Consider the following 18,383-nt stretch of genomic DNA (forward strand, 5'->3'; position numbering starts at 1 on the left):
CTCAGCTGCTAATATACAAGTAATGCAGAGGTCAAAGGGCCATGTTGAACTGTATACTGTGAGGATCTGAGAGACAAAATCCAGACTTTGAGGAACTCTGTGGGTCAAGCAGCATAACAGATAAATTTCAAGGAAAAGAAAGAGATATAAGGGGAATCTATGACTTAAAACACATGCTTCGTTTCTTCTAATGGGCGAAACTGAACTACAGTATCTTAGGGATGCACACTCAAATGATTAAGCAAGGAAATAATTACTCTAAAAGTCAGGCTACTAATTACTTTTGTGGGGGGAGGGCTATGATTGAGATGGGGTACATGGAGGGGCTTCTGGGGTCACTGGCAAAGTTTTATTTCTTGACCTGGGTGTTGGTTATGAGGGCGTTTGCCCCTGAAATAATCACCAAGCTACAAATTTAATTTGTATGATTTTCCGCATCTGTGATTTGTTTCATAACATAAAGTTTTTAAAAGATGAAAACAGAACTACCTACCTCACTCTGTGTGTGTGTGTGTGTGTGTGTGTGTGTGTCCATATACACATGTTTGAATATATGGATATGGCCTGGTACATAGTAGGTACTCAATGAATATGAGTTCTCTTCCCTGTTAATCCTGTCAAACAGCCTTACTGGTGTGATTTCAGCACCATTACCAACATGTCTGACTCATCAAAAGTAGTTAATGCTTATTAAGTGATTATTACATTCCAGGCACTGTTCCCAGTACATCTCATCTAACTGCATCCTCGTAACCCTATTATTTTTATTCCCATTTTACAGAGAAGAAATGGAGACTCAGAGAAGTCACCTGTGGTCATGCAGAAGGTGGTGCAGCAGCCTCGTTTTGAACCCAGGAACTCTGCCTCCATAGTCTATGCTCCCCCCACCCCCGCCACTGCCAACCCCGCATATATAACGTACTGGTCCAGCGTCCCTGTTTGCCCGAATAACTTCCCCCATCAAGTGCCTGCCAGTGTGTGCCACCCCCTGACACTCATTATCTGAATCTCACAACAACCCTGGCAGGCAAAGGTACTTGTTGGTTTGCATTTGACAGGTGGGAAAATTGGACTGAGGCAAAGGAACTTGCCCAGAGTAAATGGTAGTTGGCGGGGGGGCATAAATTGTGGATGGGGAGGGTTCATACTCTTTGGCCCTTGGGATTCTAAAGAACAAAATGTTCCATACTCTTCAACAGATGCTCATCTGATGGATCTGACCCAGTCTGAGGTCATGGGTTGCCCAACCAGCCGTCCAGAGCCTGACTTGGCTTGAGAAGTGTCCAGACCAGGGCTGGGAGAAGTCAAGGGCTTGGCAAGCACCAGACATGCCTGACCCCAACCACGAGGTCATGCGAAGCTTGTGACCCATAGGCCTGGCATGCCTCAAGGAGACAGAGACTTCTGTTACTCTGTGTGCAAGGCTTTTTGCTCACAAATCTTGGAATCAGGGCCCAGAATAGGGCTGGCCACCTCTCTGAGCTTGAGATAAAGACATGTGTGCAGCTGGCTGTGCAGATTTCCCACAAGAGGTGAGAGCCCAGCTGTGTTTTTCTGGTCACACATTGATTTTTAAATCTGAGTCAGCATGACTGCTTGGAGGTACGGGCAGTCCTATCTGTTCCCAGGGGCCCCAGATCCCAGCTGGGCTGAAGCATTTCCAAAACAGGGCCTGGAATGGTAGGGGACCAGCAAGAGTGGAGACTCCATATCCCCTGCCCCACAAGTACCAGCTTAGGAGTCCACCCAGTCCACCCTCCACTGTATTATTAACGTCCAGCAGTACTGAGTACTTACCAAATGCCAGGCACTGTGCTATGCACTTTATATATATTCACTCCACCAACCTTGTGGAGATGCTATCACATAGGGGCTCTTCTGAGTACCATTGGACAGGTGGGAAAACTGAGGCCAAGAGAGGAAAATCACTTGTCAGCAGTCACCCAGGGACGGAGTTGGAGGTCTGTGACTGTGAGATCCTAGAGAGTCAGTTCTGTCAACACTATAAATTTTTTTATGTTTTTATTTTATTTTATTTTTTTTAATTTTTTTTTTAACGTTTATTTATTTTTGAGACAAAGAGAGACAGAGCATGAACGGGGGAGGGTCAGAGAGAGGGAGACACAGAATCTGAAACAGGCTCCAGGCTCTGAGCTGTCAGCACAGAGCCCGACGCGGGGCTCGAACTCACGGACCATGAGATCATGACCTGAGCCAAAGTCGGCCGCCTAACCGACTGAGCCACCCAGGCGCCCCTATGTTTTTATTTTTGAGAGAGAGAGAGAGAGCATGAGCAGGGGAGGGGCAGAGAAAGGGAGAGAGAATCCACAGGCTCCAGACTGAGCCATCAGCACAGAGCCCGATGCAGGGCTCGAACCCATGAAGCGTGGGATCATGACCTGAGCCGAAGTCAGAAGCTAAACAGATTGAGCCACCCAGGTGCCCCTAATACCGGCAACACTATAAATTAACTATGTCACTCAGTCCCCATAACAACACTGTGGGTAGGTATTGTCACCTTCATGAAGATAGGAGAAAACAGAGGCCCAGGGAGGTGGATGTAACTTGTACACTGTAGCTCAAATGCTCTGTTGTGATAGCCATCGATAACTTTTCAAGAGCACAGTCCAAAGCCCACAACTGCTAAGTTTGGCCATGACCACTTAAAACCCTGATATGTATTATTGCCCTGACACCCACTCATGGTTCTCCTGTGGCAGGAAGGGGACAACGACCCTTTGGTGGCCATCTTCTTAGAAGAGTGGAATTGAGTGATGGGGGCTCTTGAGGGGGGTACAATTTGAAGAGCTTAATATGTGGCCCCTGTGTGGGGACCCAGGGGTCTGATGTGGGCAGGGACATCTAGAGGTTGGGAGAAATGGGCTGCCCAGCTGCACTGGTGAAGGAGCTGGAGAGTGTGGAGGTGCTGAGGTCAGCCCACGCTCCCAGGTTCTCCAAGTATTCCTCATGGACCAGCATGAGCACAGGGTCAGCTTGGGTCCTGTCTCCTAGGGCCTTGTGGAAGCACAGAGAAGTAGTAGCACCGAAAAGCTAGGGTTGGATGTCAGGTTCCTAGGGCTGAGAAAGGAGTTGCTAGGGACCCCTAGGAAGAGAGGTGCATCCATCAAGGTCAAGGGTGAGAAGGGGCTGTAGCATTGGGCCATCCCCATGAGACCACAACAGCATCCCATGACAGAAAAGGGGCAGCTTAAAATGTCTCTTAGACCCAGAGAGCTCAAAGCCAGCCAAGATGGTGGCAGGTCAAGTGAGAGCCATCCTCTCCCCTCACCTTCTCTCCCCAGCCCCCTCAGCCCCACCTGTGGGGAAGGGGATGAGAAAGAGAGGAGCCACCTTCCCCGCCTTCCTCCCACTGTGGGTAGGCTGCCAGCCCGAAGAAGGGCCAAGCTGGCTGAGGGGAGAAGCTTTAACCCCAAATCAAGCTGGGAGTTTTGATTCGTAGCTTTACTGGACATTCTAATTTCTAAATCACTACTGTGTTTGTGACCTAGAGTGATTATAGAATTGTCTGTGTCTTGAGAATGAGCAGAAAAGTAACGGGGGATGAATTGTCACCTAGTGGCAAAGAAAATGTCGCTTCACTGAATTAATCTTAAAAGGGACATTGGGAGACAAAAATAAAGGTGTGTTTTGATTATGTCACAGGTCGGGTTTGTTCAACATGCTGCTTACAGCAAGGTGGACAGTTCTCCAAAACAAGCCTGGAAGTGAATGTTCCAGAACGCTCTGGAGTTTGGTTCATTAGAAGTGTGTGGGTGCCTCTGGGAACCTCTGGAGACCTTCCTTTATGGGGCCAGCACCCCCATCCTCCTAGATGCTTCAGTTGTTGGTGTCTAATGGCTTACTTTGTCTCCTCCTGAGCACTATGACCTCAGAAGTCACCTCACCCAAGAGGTCACCCTCGTCACCCACAGAGTGGTTCACAGCCAATGGACAGACGTCCAGACGTACAACAGGCCAGCCCCCTCACAGGACTTTATGTGAGAGCACGACTTTGCTTGGTTCCTTCCTATCCTGAGTTCCTCCTTCTCTTACAGTTTCCCCCGTTAATAAATCACATGTACTTGGGGTGTCTGAGTGGCTCAGTCAGTTAAGTGTCCGACTTAGCTCAGGTCGTGATCTTGCTGCTTGTGAGCTGTGCCAACAGCTCAGAGCCTAGAGCCTGCTTCAGATTCCGTGTCTCCTTCTCTCTCTGCCCCTCCCCTGTTCATGCTCTGTCTCTCTCTCTCAAAAATAAACATTTACAAAATTAAAAAAAAAATAAATCACACACACTCAGTCCCTGCCTCAGACTCTGTTTCCAGAGAACCTGGCTAACGATGGCCCTGAGCCTCAGGAGGTACTTTTGTGACTGGGCCATTTTGCTGGCCAGGCATGCCATTAGCGATTCTTCTAGCCCCCAAAGCAGACTGACCGAGGTTCAAATCCCAGCAGTCACTTAAGTGCTGTGCGACCTTGGCCAGCGACTGGTTACCACACCTCAGTTTTGTCATATGTAAAGTTAGAAAAAGAAAAAAACAACCACTCACCTTGAGGCTTTATAAGGCTCAGCCATGCACAGCACCAGCATGGTGCCTGGAACCTTCCCTGCTGCTCTCGTTTTTCCTCCGGGCTGGGAGCATGGACTCCATGCAAAGGAGGCAGCTTTTACCACCCAGTTTGAAGGTGTGTCCTGGGGTAAGGCCCCAGACCATGGGATGGCCGGGGGCCAACTAATAAAATGGCCAGCTTTTAGGAAACACGGACGGTCTGCTAGTCCCTGTGCTGTGTTGCCTATGTGCCAGCTTCACTGCCTTTCGATGCTGTTACGATTCCCTCCATTTTACAGATGAAGAAACTGGGCTCCAGAAAGGCTGAGGGGCCACCAGTGGGGTCTGCAGGTTGAGAAACACTAGGGCATCTAGCTACGATGGCTAAGATGGAGAAGACTCCCCCTGGCAACTGAGACTCTTTACGCTGCTGGTGGGGACACAGGACAGCACAGCTACTTTGGAGAATGGTTTGCAGCGGCTTCTGAAGAAGTTAAACATACACTTACATGACTCAGCAATGACACTCCCTGGCACCTGCCTTCCGGTGACAAGAGCATCTGTCACTCAGAGACGTGCGCCTGAATGTTCTTAGCAGCTTTATCTGTAATGGCCCCAAACTGGGGAAAACAATGTTCTTCCCCAGGGAAATGTGATAAATGAACTGATATGCATATAATAAGTAAAAAGAACAATGAAGAGGAACAAACTATGGATGTGTGTAACAACCTGGGTGAATCTCAAAATAATGATGCCCAATGAAGGAAGCCAGATGAAAAGAGTACACGTTGTATGATTCCATTTCTATAAAATTGCAGAAAATTTAAAGTGATCTAGAGTGAAAATAAAGTACTCCATGGTTACCATGGTGGCATGGGGATGGGAGTGGGGTGTGTGTGGTTAGGAGGAGATAGCTTACACAGGGGCCCCGGAAAGCTTTCGGGGTGATGGAGATATTCATCATCTTGATTGTGGTGGTAGGTTCATGGGTATGTACATATGTCAAAATTCATCAAATCATGTAATTTTTCAATGTTTATTTTGAGGGGGAGGGAGGGCAGAAAGAGAGGGAGAGAGAAAGGGAGAGAAAGAACCCAGAGAGAATCCCTCTGCACTGTCCGCACGGGCCCTGCAAGGAGTGCAGAGCAAGGAGGCTCTGCACTGTCAGCACGGAGCCCATCGTGGGGATCGAACCCACGAATCGTGGGATCATGACCTGAGCCAAAATCAAAAGTCAGATGTTTAACCGACTAAGCCGCCTAGGTGGCGCAAATCATGCAGTTTAAATAGGAGTTGTTTATTGTACATCAATGATACCTCAATATTGTGTGTGTGTGTGTGTGTGTGTGTGTGTGTGTGTGTTTCAACTAGAGAGTGGCATAATTAGTATGTGAAGCCATGTGTGTCTGATGTGAAACCACTCAAGGGCTGGGAGTTATTAAAAGCCCTCCTTTCTTGGCTGGAGACATACAGTCAGTCGAAATGATATCACCTCCAGGAAGCCTTCCATCCCTTCCATGGTGATCTAGGGCTTTTCAGAAATTGCCTCTCCCCCGGCCTCGGTCTACACTGCCTTTCTGCCTTCAGGATTTGTCAGTGGCTCCTTTCTCCACTCTGGGACCTTCCCTTGTGTTCTCCCCCATATTGTCCTTCCCATATGCTGGTGGAGAGCCCAGCACCAGAATCAGACCCACCTGGGTTTGAATCCCAGCTCTGCCGTTTACACCAGCTGTCTGACCTTGGATGGTTCCTTTACTTCTTTGAGCTTCAGATTCCTCATCTGAATAATACTAGCAGCTACCTCCAGATTGCCTCTAGGATCAAATGAAAGATAGTTCGTGTTAAACAATTAGCGTAGGGCCTGGTGTGTAATAAAGCACTCAATAAATGTTAACTATTATTGATCTTTACCTGGGCAGTGGCTGCTGACTGTTTAAGTTTCTCAGCCTTTGAATCAAGTACCTACCGCCACAGCTATATTTATTGACATGGAAAGATGCCCAAGGCATACTCTTAAGAGGAAAAAAGCAGGCTACAAACAATCTGTGCCTCACAGGTCATTTTAAGGATTAAAAGGGGGGAAAATGGACATATATCTCCTTCCTTGCACGGTATCTGGCACATAGGAAGCACCCACTGAAAGCACCCACATGGAAGCGGCCGTGATTGTTGACATGAAAGCTTGTGTAGCCTGTCCAATGCTGCTTTCAAATATGATCATGTGAGTTCCTGGGAACAAGATGTTTGCAATTGTGCTCGGACAGTGAAATATAGGGCCCTGTGCGTCCCCTTCTGCCTGTCTTCTCACAAACTTCAGGGGACTACCACGGGCAGGGCTAGAGTTGGACTTGGGAGCCTTGGTCTGATGTGAATTTGGGTACTTTCTTCTGCTTTCTGGAGCAAAAGCAAAGCACTGCCCTTCAGAATTGAGACTCCAAACTTGGGTAAAGGGTATTCTTTGCAGTAACTGAGGCGCTATGACAAAATGTAGACACTTGAGGGCACTCCAATCAATCTGCAATAGAGAAAATCACAAAAGGGGGTGATAATAACATGAATGTTGTCACTTTTAACAGTGGCTTCCATTCATTGAGTTCTTAATATGAGCTCCTAAAACGTGCTAAGATATTATCTCATTTTACCCTTTTGAGCACCCCATCAGATACTCTTACTAAAGATTGTTTAAATAGGGTGTACTGCTCTTTAAAATTTTTAAACCTTTTTTTTTAAGGAGTCACAATTCACAAAACTTGTAAAATGTACAAATATTAAGTATACAGCTTGGTGAATTGTTACAAGTGTGTATACACAGGTAACCTCCCGTCCAGATCAAGATATACAGCGCTTTTTTTTAAAAGCTTTTTTGTTTTAAGTTTATTTATTTATTTTGAAAGAGAGCATGAGCAGGAGAGGGGCAGAGAGAGAAATTGTGGGATCACGACCTGAGCCGAAATCAAGAGCAGGACACTCAACCAACTGAGCCTCCCAGGTGCCTTGATACATAACTTGTCTTACAACCTTTCTACTTACTCCACCCCTGGCAACTGCTATCCTAACTTCTAGCACCATTTATTCCTTTTGCTTGCTTTTGAACTTCGTGTAAGTGGAATCACACATACATAATATTTAGAGTTGCCACGTTTAGCACATAAAAATCCAGAATGCCAATTAAGTTGGAATTTCCCCTGGGAAATATTTATGCTAAAAAAAATTAATTGTTTACCTGGAATGAAAATTCACCTGAATATCTTGTATTTTATCTGGCAACTCTAGTATCTTTCGCAGCTGGCTCCTTTCGACGTACTTGTACGATTCCCTCACGTTGTTGCAGTTACTGGTAATTTATTCTTTTTCATTACTGTGTAGTATTTCCCCTCTACTAATATACCTCCGTGTATTTACTCTTTCTACTGCTGCTGGGGGGGAGGAAGGGTCACTCTTAGAAAGGCACTATAGGGGCACCTGGGTGACTCAGTCATTTAAGCATCCAACTCTTGGTTTTGGCTCTCGTCATGATCTCATGGTTCATGAATTTGAGCCCTGCATCGGGCTCCGTGCTGACAGCGTGGAGCCTGCTTGGGATCCTCTCTCTCCCTCTCTCTCTGCCCATCCCCTGCTTGCTCTCTTTCTCAAAATAAATAAATAAACTTAAAAATTTTTAATAAAATAATAATAATAAAGAAAGGCACTATAGAAGTGTTCAGCAGGTGCACTCTGCAGGTGCATCAGAGGCCTTGGGGATTTGAATTCCAGCTCCACCTCTTCTATTCATGAGACCTTAGCCAAGTGACAATCTCCCTGAGCCTCTGCTAGTTTAACTTTAATATGGGCTAATCATAGTACCTCAAAGAGTGTTGTAAGGTTTAAAGGGGGTATTACCACTTGGAGATATAAGCCACTTAGAACAGGGCCCAGCACACAGTTGGTGCTCAATAAATGCTGCCAGTGTCATTGTACCCATTAGACCCAGGAGAAAACTGAAGTTCAGAGGTGTAGAGGCTTGAGTCTTTACACCTACCCAGTAAGTAACAGAGCCCTTTTGTCACTGATCTCGGCTACATTCGAGTCCTTTATTCATTCAACAATTTTTGTTGAGTATCTACTGTGCACCTGGCACTGTTTTCGACCTTGAAGTCACACAGGGAGCAAAACAGCCATAGCCCCTGCCCTTATGAAATGCTCATTCGAGGAGAGCTAACATTGCTGTTTGCCTGCAAGGTGCTTTGCCTGTGCTTATTAGTTAAATGAAATACTGTCTGAAAAGCACCTAACACGGAGCCCCACACGCATTACCGTTCCAGAAACAGCAGCTATTTGCCAGATTGGAGCAGTCTCTGTGGCAACGCTGTGTGATGGCTATCAGCAGTCCCGTTTTACAGATGAGAAAACCGATGTTTTGGAGATTAAGGCGCTGACCCAAGGTGACAGTCAGTACTGGCAGAACGGGAACTCAAAGTCATGTGCCCCTGACTCTAAACCCTTTTGAATTTCTCAGTGCTTCTCAGTCTTGAGTTCTGCCTCTGGAGTCTAAATGTTAGACTTTGCGGCCCAGCTTTGCGACCCCGGTTGAGTGCCTTGCTGTCCGTGAGCCCTGGTTTCAATGCCTTAGGATTGCCTTAGGGATCTGCAGAAAGCTCTTAGGACAGACGCAGGCAGAAAATAAACAGCCTCTAGAGGGCGCAGTGTGGATCCGCAGCGAGGAGGGGGCTCTAGAGTGAGTGAGCTGCTCAGCCCTTAAAACCTTACTTTCAGAAACGAGCTTGCAGACGTGGAAAGCTGCCTACAATATCTTGTTGGGTCTGTTTAAAAATCAGACTGTAAAACCGCAAGCAGGTGTAGTGCGCGTGTGCGGAGCATTTTCTGAGAAGGATCACTTAGCAATTGCGCTGTATCGGTGCGCTTCTAGTATTTTCCTCAGTTAGTGCTCCTCACAGCCCTGGGTGCCAGGTGCCGCCGCTGGACACTTTTGCGGGTTAGAGAAACTGAGGCAGAGGAGAGTTGACAGCTAGCTTGCGACGTGTTGGCTTCAGAGGTTGTGCTCTTGAGCGCTCAGCTCTGCTTCCTCTGCTTCCCTGCCGGGGCTGCTAGGATAGGAAGGGGCTGCTGGGAGTTTTCTGCCTATGACCCCATTCATGACCCCGGCTCCTATCACCCAAGCCTCTAAAAGACTGGGCCCACAGGGCCATAAATTCCTGCTGTCGTTAGTCAGTATCTCTATAGCTCAGGCTGTTTGCCAGGAGCCCTACAATTATTTTTATCACTTACTAGTCCTATAATTATTTTTTATCACTTTTTTTCTCCCAGCAGCCCTAAAGGTAGGGCTAGTTGTACTGTCTTTTGGTTTGGAGTTAGGGGAACCCACGTCCTGGAAGGTTTCTGGCGTTGCCCCAAGCTCCAGAGAGGGTCAGTGTTTAAACTCACAGCCCCTCCGTGTCCAGACTGGAACTTTGTGTGAGGCCAGAGGCTGTGGGAGAATTGGGAGGTGGAAACTGGGAACCACTGGGAGCCAGGGAAAGGCCTTAGGCTTGGCTACTGCCAAGCTGGATGGCCTAGGGCAAGTTGCTCAATCTCTCTGTGCTTCGGTTTCTTCATTAGTCAAATGCGGAAATGATAATACTACCCATCTCATACGTTAGTACATACACATGTTCAATCACTGTGAGGTTTTATTTGACCTTGAGTTGGGACCTGAATTCTAAACCCAGACCCTTGCCTACTGGATGACTTGGTTAAGTCTCTTACCCTTGCTGAGTCTCAGATTCCTGATCTGTAAAATGGGTATCTTGCCTGCCTTACACCCTGGCCTTCTCGTCTCCAGTCCCATCAGCCCAGCCTTCTCGAAGCCCTCTGACTGCCAACTGTTCCCCTTGCTTGGAGCTAAGCCCAAGCCTCCCACCCCCAGCTCTGTCGGGTTAAATCTCCATTACTGTCGCAGGCATCCTTCCTTCCCTCCCAGCCTCCCTTCTTTTGGTCACTTATTCAATAAATATTTATTGAGCACCTACTATGGGCCAGGACTATAGTGGATAGCAGGTAAGACAAGGTAAAGTCCATGTTCTCATGAAGGGGAAATAGACAATGAACTAAAAAGAGATTAAAAACAGAACAAAACAAAACAAACAAAAAAGCCAAGGCAATTAGTACTTCATAAGGGAAAATTCTAGCGGGGAAGATTGTTTTCCAGAAAAGCCTCTCCAAGGAGACACTTGGATTTGAACTAACAATTTATTTGAACAGGCACATGGTACAAAATTCAGGCAGTACACAAAACCCAGCCAAAGAGGCTCCTATGTTGCCAGTTGCTTGGGGGTGGGTGACATTTGTGGCAACATTTGAATCATGAGAAACAGTAGCCGTTTAAAGATGGGGGAGAAGAGGAATCCAGGCAGAGGGAAGGGCAAGTGCAAAGGCCCTGAGGCAGGATCTGAATGCCTGGAGGGAGGCAGAGAGGAGAGCCGAGGTGATCAGGGCCCACACAGGGCTGGTGGGGAGGAGATGTGTCACTCTGTGCAGCATGGGTATAATTCTCGAGTTGGGGGTAGGGTAGAGGTGAGGTCTTCTGATTTGTTCTTTATAAAAAAAACACTGTGGGGAATGGATTTAGGGGTCCGAGTGGGGCAGGGAGAGCAGCGAGGTGGCGACTGCAGAGTTGGGGATGGTGAAGACCAGGCCAGGGTGGCCAAGTGGGGTTGTGAGAAGGGGCGGGTTTGGGTGGCTTGGGGGGCAGGGCAGAGACCAGCAAGGGTCTCCGGCCCGTGCTCTCACGACTGTTGCCACTGTTGGTAGCTCCGTCTTTGTGATTATTGGACGAACGTTACACCCTGTAACCTGGCACAGAGTGGGCACTTGGACATGTTTGCTGAAGGGATGACGAAAGATGAAAAGGCCCTTTGTAAATGGAGACACGCCCTTGGAGAAATGGCTGCGGTGACTCCTGCGTGCTCCCTCCGTCCTCAAGTGCCGCCACTCCCGGGCCACCCATCCCCGTGGGTGAATCACCCCCGAAGCCATCCTGCCTTGTGGAGCCTGCTTCTGAGAGGCAGCATTTTAGAACCTTAAGCTTCCCATGAAAGCCTGAAATGTAAAATGTGTACAAAGTTATTTTTATAACTTCAAACACCTGAGAACTTGGGTAAACCAGACGAACGAAACAGACATGATTCTCAGCACGGGTATACAAAGCAATCATTGAGAAAAACAAAGGCGTCTTATTAAACACCTTAATTTCAAGACAGGGCACACCTGACGATTGCTTTATTTGCGTTGATCCATCAAAGAGCCAGCAGACGCCTCCTGCAGGGAAGCCAGCCTCCCAAATCCAACTATTCCAGCATTTGGTTTCCTTCATATCAAAACGCAATCCTGCTCCATCCAGACAAGTATTTCCAAATGGTAACAATCTGTGTGCATGTGTGCTTTGAAATTTTTATGTCATTTAAAAAATACACGTTTTGGGGCGCCTGGGTGGCTCAGTCGGTTGAGCGTCCGACTTCGGCTCAGGTCACGATCTCACGGTTCGTGAGTTCGAGCCCCGCGTCAGGCTCTGGGCTGATGGCTCAGAGCCTGGAGCCTCCTTCCGATTCTGTGTCTCCCTCTCTCTGCCCCTCCCCCATTCATGCTCTGTCTCTCTCTGTCTCGGAAAAAAAAAAAAAAAAATTAAAAAAAAAATACACGTTTTTAAAATGCACAAAGCCCACGTTAGCTCAATAATCATCACAAAGAGGGCACCGTCACCACCTTGTCACTGGCGCCCAGATGAAGGACTGGAACCTGGCCAGCCCCCTAGAAGCCCCGCTTGTGCTTTCGGCTGCTCACTACCCTTGACAAGAGTAACCACACTCCTGACTCCTAACAGCCTCCATGAATTTGCTCTGTTGTTGAACTTTATAGAAATTGGAATGTACAGGAGTGCCTGGGTGGCTCAGGCGGTTAAGTGTCCGACTTCAGCTCAGGTCATGATCCCGCGGTTCATGAGTTCGAGCCCCGCATCGGGCTCCGTGCTGACAGCTCAGAGCCTGGAGCCTGCTTTGGATTCTTTCTCTTCCTCTCTCCCTGCCCCTCCCCCCCCCAAAATAAATAAACATTAAACATTTTTTTAATGTTTATTTATTTTTGCTGCTTCGGATTCTTTCTCTTCCTCTCTCCCTGCCCCTCCCCCCCAAATAAATAAACATTAAACATTTTTTTAATGTTTATTTATTTTTGAGAGAGAGAGAGAGCATGTGAGCAGGGGAGGGACAGAGAGAGAGGGAGACACAGAATCCGAAGCAGGCTCCAGGCTCTGAGCTGTCAGCGCGGAGCCCGACGTGGGGCTCGAACTCACAAGCTGAGAGATCATGACCTGAGCCAAAGTCGGACGCTTAACCGACTGAGCCACCCAGGTGCCCCAACATTACACATTTTTTAATTAAAAAAAAAAAAAGGAATTGGAATGTACAGGGGGTGTTCGTTTGTGTCTGAATTATGTTTGAGATTCATCCATATTTTTTATGGCTAGGGCTCATTCATTCTCATTGCCGTATTCTGTCCCATTGTATGAGTATGCCATAATTTCAAATAGTGACTTTTTTTTAACAGCACATGGGGCATAGTGGGCAGGGAACTGGGTTTGACCCATAGATAAGTTTTGTTTCATGCACCTAGTGCTTTTGTTTTGTTTTCACTAAATTTGTTGCTGTGAACGGTGGATGTCCGGCTTCTCTTGGAAGGTCTGCCGTTACTGGGCCCTCAGTTTCACGTGCCCAGAGTTGAGGGATGGCTGCTCCCAGTCACTGTGTGCATTCCATTCCCATTTTGCCACAGTCCCCACCACCCCCTGTTGCACTACACCCAGGCCCGCCTCACTTACCAACATAGCCCAGCTGGTCCTGTAAATATTCGAGTCTTCCACTCCAGCTGTAATCCAGCAGAGGTGGCTCGTTATTGTGAGGTCCACACAATGAGTGGATCTGGCAGCCCAGGTTAGAATATAAGTTGTCTCCACTGGGTTGAACTTTGGAATTCACATCTGAGTGCTCAAAAAATTTATTGCCATTATTACCATTTCAAAAAAAATGTTTTAAATGTATATTTCCATCCTCCTCCTCCTCGTTACTACTATTGCCATTATCTCATCTCAAAAGCTCTTTTAAAATATAGTCATATGTGTAATAGAGGTCATGGTTAAATATGGGTACTCTGGGCCCAGACAACCTGGAATCAAATCATGGCTCTATTACTCAGGAGCTGTGTGACCTCAGGCAATTACAGAACCTCTCTGTGCCACTGGACAAAGAGGGATGCTAATAATATTTCTCTCACTGGGTTCTTATGAAGAGTAGATGAGATAATTCTTATAAGGTCATTAGGAAAGCACCGAGCACATAATAAGTATTCAATATAAGTTAGTTACTTATTATTTTAATTTTTTAATTTTATTTATTTTGAGAGAGAGAGAGAGACAGAGAGAGTGAGCAGGGGAGGGGCAGAGAGAGAAGGGGAGAGAATTCCAAGCAGATTCCACACTGTCAGCGTGGAGCCCGATGAAAGGCTTGAGCTCACGAACTGTGAGATCATGACCTGAGCTGACACTAAGAGTCGGACGCTCAACCAACTAAGCCACCCAGGCGCCCCTATAGATTTGATTTTGAAAATAGTATTAGGGTCACATGTCGTGGAACCCCTAAAGCATCCCTTATGATACAATTTCTGCAAAGCACCAATCTTACCTGTATTTTGCCCATCTTATAGATGCCCAGAGGTACAAAGGAGCCCCCTCTTAGTGGCGCTCCTCCCCAGCCCCCACCTTGAAGCCTCTCCTCCATCACTTCCTCCAGATAGCTGATAGATACGGGGTTTTGTGTGTGTGTGTGCTCACCAGGCACTAAGTAACACACTGAGTGCTTTCCATTAATTTTATTCTGGCAGTCATCTTAGGAGGTGGGTTCTACTGTGATACCCACTTAAGAGATGAGATACTTTCTTGCCTTCTGGCTTTCTATCCTGCCCACCCACCCATGTCTCCGGGCCTATCATTCATTCATTATTCATTCATTCTGTATATGTTTGCCTAACTGTGGTTTCCTTGGAACTTCTGTTACAGAGAAAACCACCCAGGTTCCCTGGGTCCTGTTTAGTCATTGAGTCTAGTCCCTTGTCTTCTGTAGCCTGTTTTAAGACATTGTTGAAGGATTATTTGATTCAATCAGCAAATGTCTCCTACCGCTGGGGCTATGTGGCGAATGACACAGAGACCCTGCCCTCAAGGACTCGAGTCTGGTGAGGGACCCAGCTGACCAGGTTCTCTCCCCACGGTACAGGAGGTAGCTTGAAGACAAAGCCTGAGTCTCTTCATCTCTTTGCCATTAAGAGCAAGCCAACACCGGGCATGTAAATGAGTAGATCACAGTGTAGGGAGGGCAGCGGGTGTCCAGACCCCCCAGCCATGAACTCTTAGGCTCCAAGCAGGGAGCAGTTGGCATCTCAAAGGTGTAAATCAGGGTTTCTCCACTTCGCGCCATTAATTGGAGCTAAACAATTCTCTGCTGTGGGGGCCGTCCTGTGCACTGTAGGATGTTCAGCACCATCCCTGATCTCCACCCATTAGATGCCAAGAATGCTACCTCCATACTAGCAATGACAACCAAAAGTGTCTCCAGACATTGCCAACTGTCCCCTTAGGGGCAACGTTATTACAGGTAGAGAAGCACTGGCTTTACTGAAGCAAATTTAATGAAGGACATATTTACAGAGGCGTGAACAGGCTGAGGGAAACTTTAAGGAATATGGAGACACCCAGGGACTAGAAACAGTGGGGAGCTGTTATCACACCAAGGCTTGAAGGAACAAGAGAGGGAACAGTGTTAGCACTCCCAGAGACGGCTGGAACCGTAGAAGCCAGACCAAGACAAGAGTGGGGACCTTGGAGAAATGCAGTCCCTGTTAAGATTAAGGCAAAACAGGGACGAGATGGGGAGCGTAAACACCCCCACTTCTTTCTCCTCCTGCCCTTTAATCTAATACTGACTCCTCCCTTTGATGGGATCCAGGGACCCAGTGGGAAGCCAGGAGGCATGGGTGCCTGTTGGGACACAGAGCAGGGCAGATGAGGATATGTGGAGGTGATGCGCAAATGGAAAATAACCATCGCGGGGACATGGCAACAGGCCCCAGACACTGGGCAACTGAAATCAGTCTTGTTACTGGCATAGGAGTTCTCCAGGTGAAGCAAACCGGGAAAGGGTATTTCAGCCAGAGGGAACAGCATGTACAAAGGCATGGAGTTACAAAAGAGCCTGGCTCGCTTAATTGTTTATTTAATTATGATTGTTTGTTTGATTGATTGACTCTGATCTACGAGCACCAGATGAAAATAAAGCATTCAAAATGGTACAAAAGGGCATGAAATGAAAAGTAGGTCTTCCTCCCCCCCACCCCCTGACCCCACCTACCCAGCTCACCTCCCCAGAGGCCACCTTTCTCTGAGGTCTCTTATCACCTTCTAGAATCAGTAATGCAAATGCTAGCTGGTAAATGTATATGACACGTGTCACTTAAATTTCTAACTTGACTTAATTTCACTGATGTTTGTGGAACCCCTACTGTGGGTAAAGAAATGGACGGAGAGTTCTGGTTTTGGAGTCTAAGCTCAACCCTTCACTAAACCTTGTGTGGTTTCCCATTTCCTCCTCCAGGCAAGGAGTGAGTCTCCAAGAGTCCGGCCAGCAACGTGGGGTTTGCCTACAGTTGTGTTGTTCAGCTGTGTTTTATGGATTAAACTGAATTGAAGCTGAACCACTGGCCAGAAACACATTGTAAGACGGGAGCACACGTAAGCCTTGGGTGTGGTTCCAGAGACTACATATTGTTGTTTTGGGGAGACAAATGAGGATTCTGTCTCCAAAGGCCTGCTCTTGTTTGAGTCAACAGAACAGTCAGGAAGAAGGGAACACTATAGTATGGCCTCGAGGGTAGGCTGGGTTGGGAGCAAGTTAGGGAGTACTTGGCCTGGCTCAGACCGGCCCAGGGAAGACCAGGTCCTTCTTGGCTACCCCTGGCTGGTGTCTGCAGCCCTTGGGGGAGTTTAGAACCAGGAGGGGGAGCTTGGAGGGCCAGCAAGCTACAGATATGGGGAGTCCCACAGCCCACCGGCACACCTGTCAGTGCCTGGAAGCAAATAACCAAATCCAGGAACCAGCCGCCCAGCCAGAAGCAGGGAAGCAGGAGCAGCTAGGAACAAATGAAAACAAAGCTCTTCCTTGCCTCTTTTCTTCAGTGCTGATCTCTCTTGTGCTCTCAAGACCCAGTTCTTTCCTGACAATGCCTATATGTTAAGCGCTTAGGGCAAACATACCTACCAGGGACCAAACGCCTACTTCATGCAGGTGCTGACCACACACCAGCTCTCACTCCCCTGGCTGCTCTTCGAGGAAGGTGTGGATGATCCCCTGCTTTGCAAACAGGGGAAACAGGCTCCGAAAGGAGGGATGCAGGGCAGTGTGAGGTCAGGGATTGTAAATGTATAGTGATATCAACAGGCAATTTGTGACAAAGAATTATGAAGTGTTGAGCACAAGATCTAAGAATCAGAGAGTCATCAAGTCCAGGAGTTCCACACTCACAGGTTACCACTATAATCCACACCCCCCGTCCTTTCAACACACTGCAGATAAAACATCTCTCTCTGGCCCTCTCCCATCTGGTTTAGGCCTCTTCTTCTCTCACCTGGGGTCTCGGTCCAGCCTTCTCTCTGGTCTCTCCTCTTTCCAAACTTGCACGCAGCAGCTGAGCCACCTTTCCAAACTGTAAGCACACTATGCCACTCTTCCCTTTAAAACCCTTCACTAGCTTCCCTTTGCCCTCAGGATAAAGTTCAAACTTCTTGACATGGTTTACTAGGTCCTCTGTCACCCGGCCATAGTCTCTTGCGACTCTGCTCCTCTCCAGCACCCCTCCACCAACTCTATACCGACCTCATCTTACCAGATATGCCACTCTCTCTCCCTTTTCCTAACCCCTGGACCTTTTCACTTGCTGTTCCCTCCACTTGGACCACAGCGTGCACCAGTGCCCCCTTCTCTGGTTGGGATTTTCCCTCTCTCTTCCCGTCTCCTCTGGGAAGCCACTTCTGCTCACGCCCCTATCAAAGAGGCTGAGTTGTGCCTCCTTCTCCACTTCCAGCCCCTCCCCACCCCGGTTCCTGTGCCTACCCACACGGGGGCTCACTATGTACCACATATGCGCATGTGCTTACCTGTGTCCCCATCAGCCACATGAGCTACAGGAAGGCAGAAACAGGGGTCATCTTTTCTCTCCTGAACCTGTAGCTCATGGGAGTGTGCCTGCAGAGAAGAGTTGCTGAACAAAGATATGTATAGTTAAATAAATCATAATATGTTAGAATCACAGAATCCCAAAATTTGAGAATCACGGATTTGGTGAGGCAAAAACCTGAAATCTCAGAATCACGTAATCATCAACTTAGAGAGCGTTAGAAACATGAACCGAGACTCCCTGAAGCAAGATCGCAAGGCTGGAAGAATCCTTGTACAGGCAACTCGTCCAAGGACTGTTAGTGGATTAGGAAAGCCCTACTTGTGCTCTTCTGTATATTAAATTTCTATTTTTCCATATGTGTATATACTATTACATTGATGTCTTTCACATGTTGATTTTTATAATGTGTCCCTCTATCATATGTATTAAGCACCCTACTTATTTATTAGCCAATATTTATTGTGTATACAATGTACAGGTACTGTGCTGGCAATTGTGTTTTATCTATGGCTGCGTAACAAATTATCCTGATTTAAACCAATAACAATTTATTATGTCACAGTTTTTATGTGGTAGGACTTC

General features: G+C 47.4%; 2 long non-coding RNA genes across 2 annotated transcripts; one reads left to right on the forward strand and one right to left on the reverse strand.

Annotated features, from left to right (window-relative positions):
• Positions 1 to 605: 605 nt before the first annotated feature.
• LOC122237186 lies at positions 606 to 4,057 on the forward strand. Its single transcript, XR_006215423.1, has 3 exons — positions 606 to 1,033; positions 1,200 to 1,532; positions 3,664 to 4,057. It is a non-coding gene; the product is annotated as an uncharacterized LOC122237186 (long non-coding RNA).
• A 6,710-nt stretch (positions 4,058 to 10,767) lies between these two features.
• Positions 10,768 to 17,342, reverse strand: LOC122236962. The gene is made up of 3 exons (XR_006215145.1): positions 17,250 to 17,342; positions 13,396 to 13,554; positions 10,768 to 11,621 (listed from the first exon to the last, which is right to left on the reverse strand). It is a non-coding gene; the product is annotated as an uncharacterized LOC122236962 (long non-coding RNA).
• Between the last annotated feature and the right edge of the window lie 1,041 nt (positions 17,343 to 18,383).

This window comes from Panthera tigris, chromosome A3 (genome assembly GCF_018350195.1).
Source record: "Panthera tigris isolate Pti1 chromosome A3, P.tigris_Pti1_mat1.1, whole genome shotgun sequence".
Taxonomy (NCBI): domain Eukaryota; kingdom Metazoa; phylum Chordata; class Mammalia; order Carnivora; family Felidae; genus Panthera; species Panthera tigris.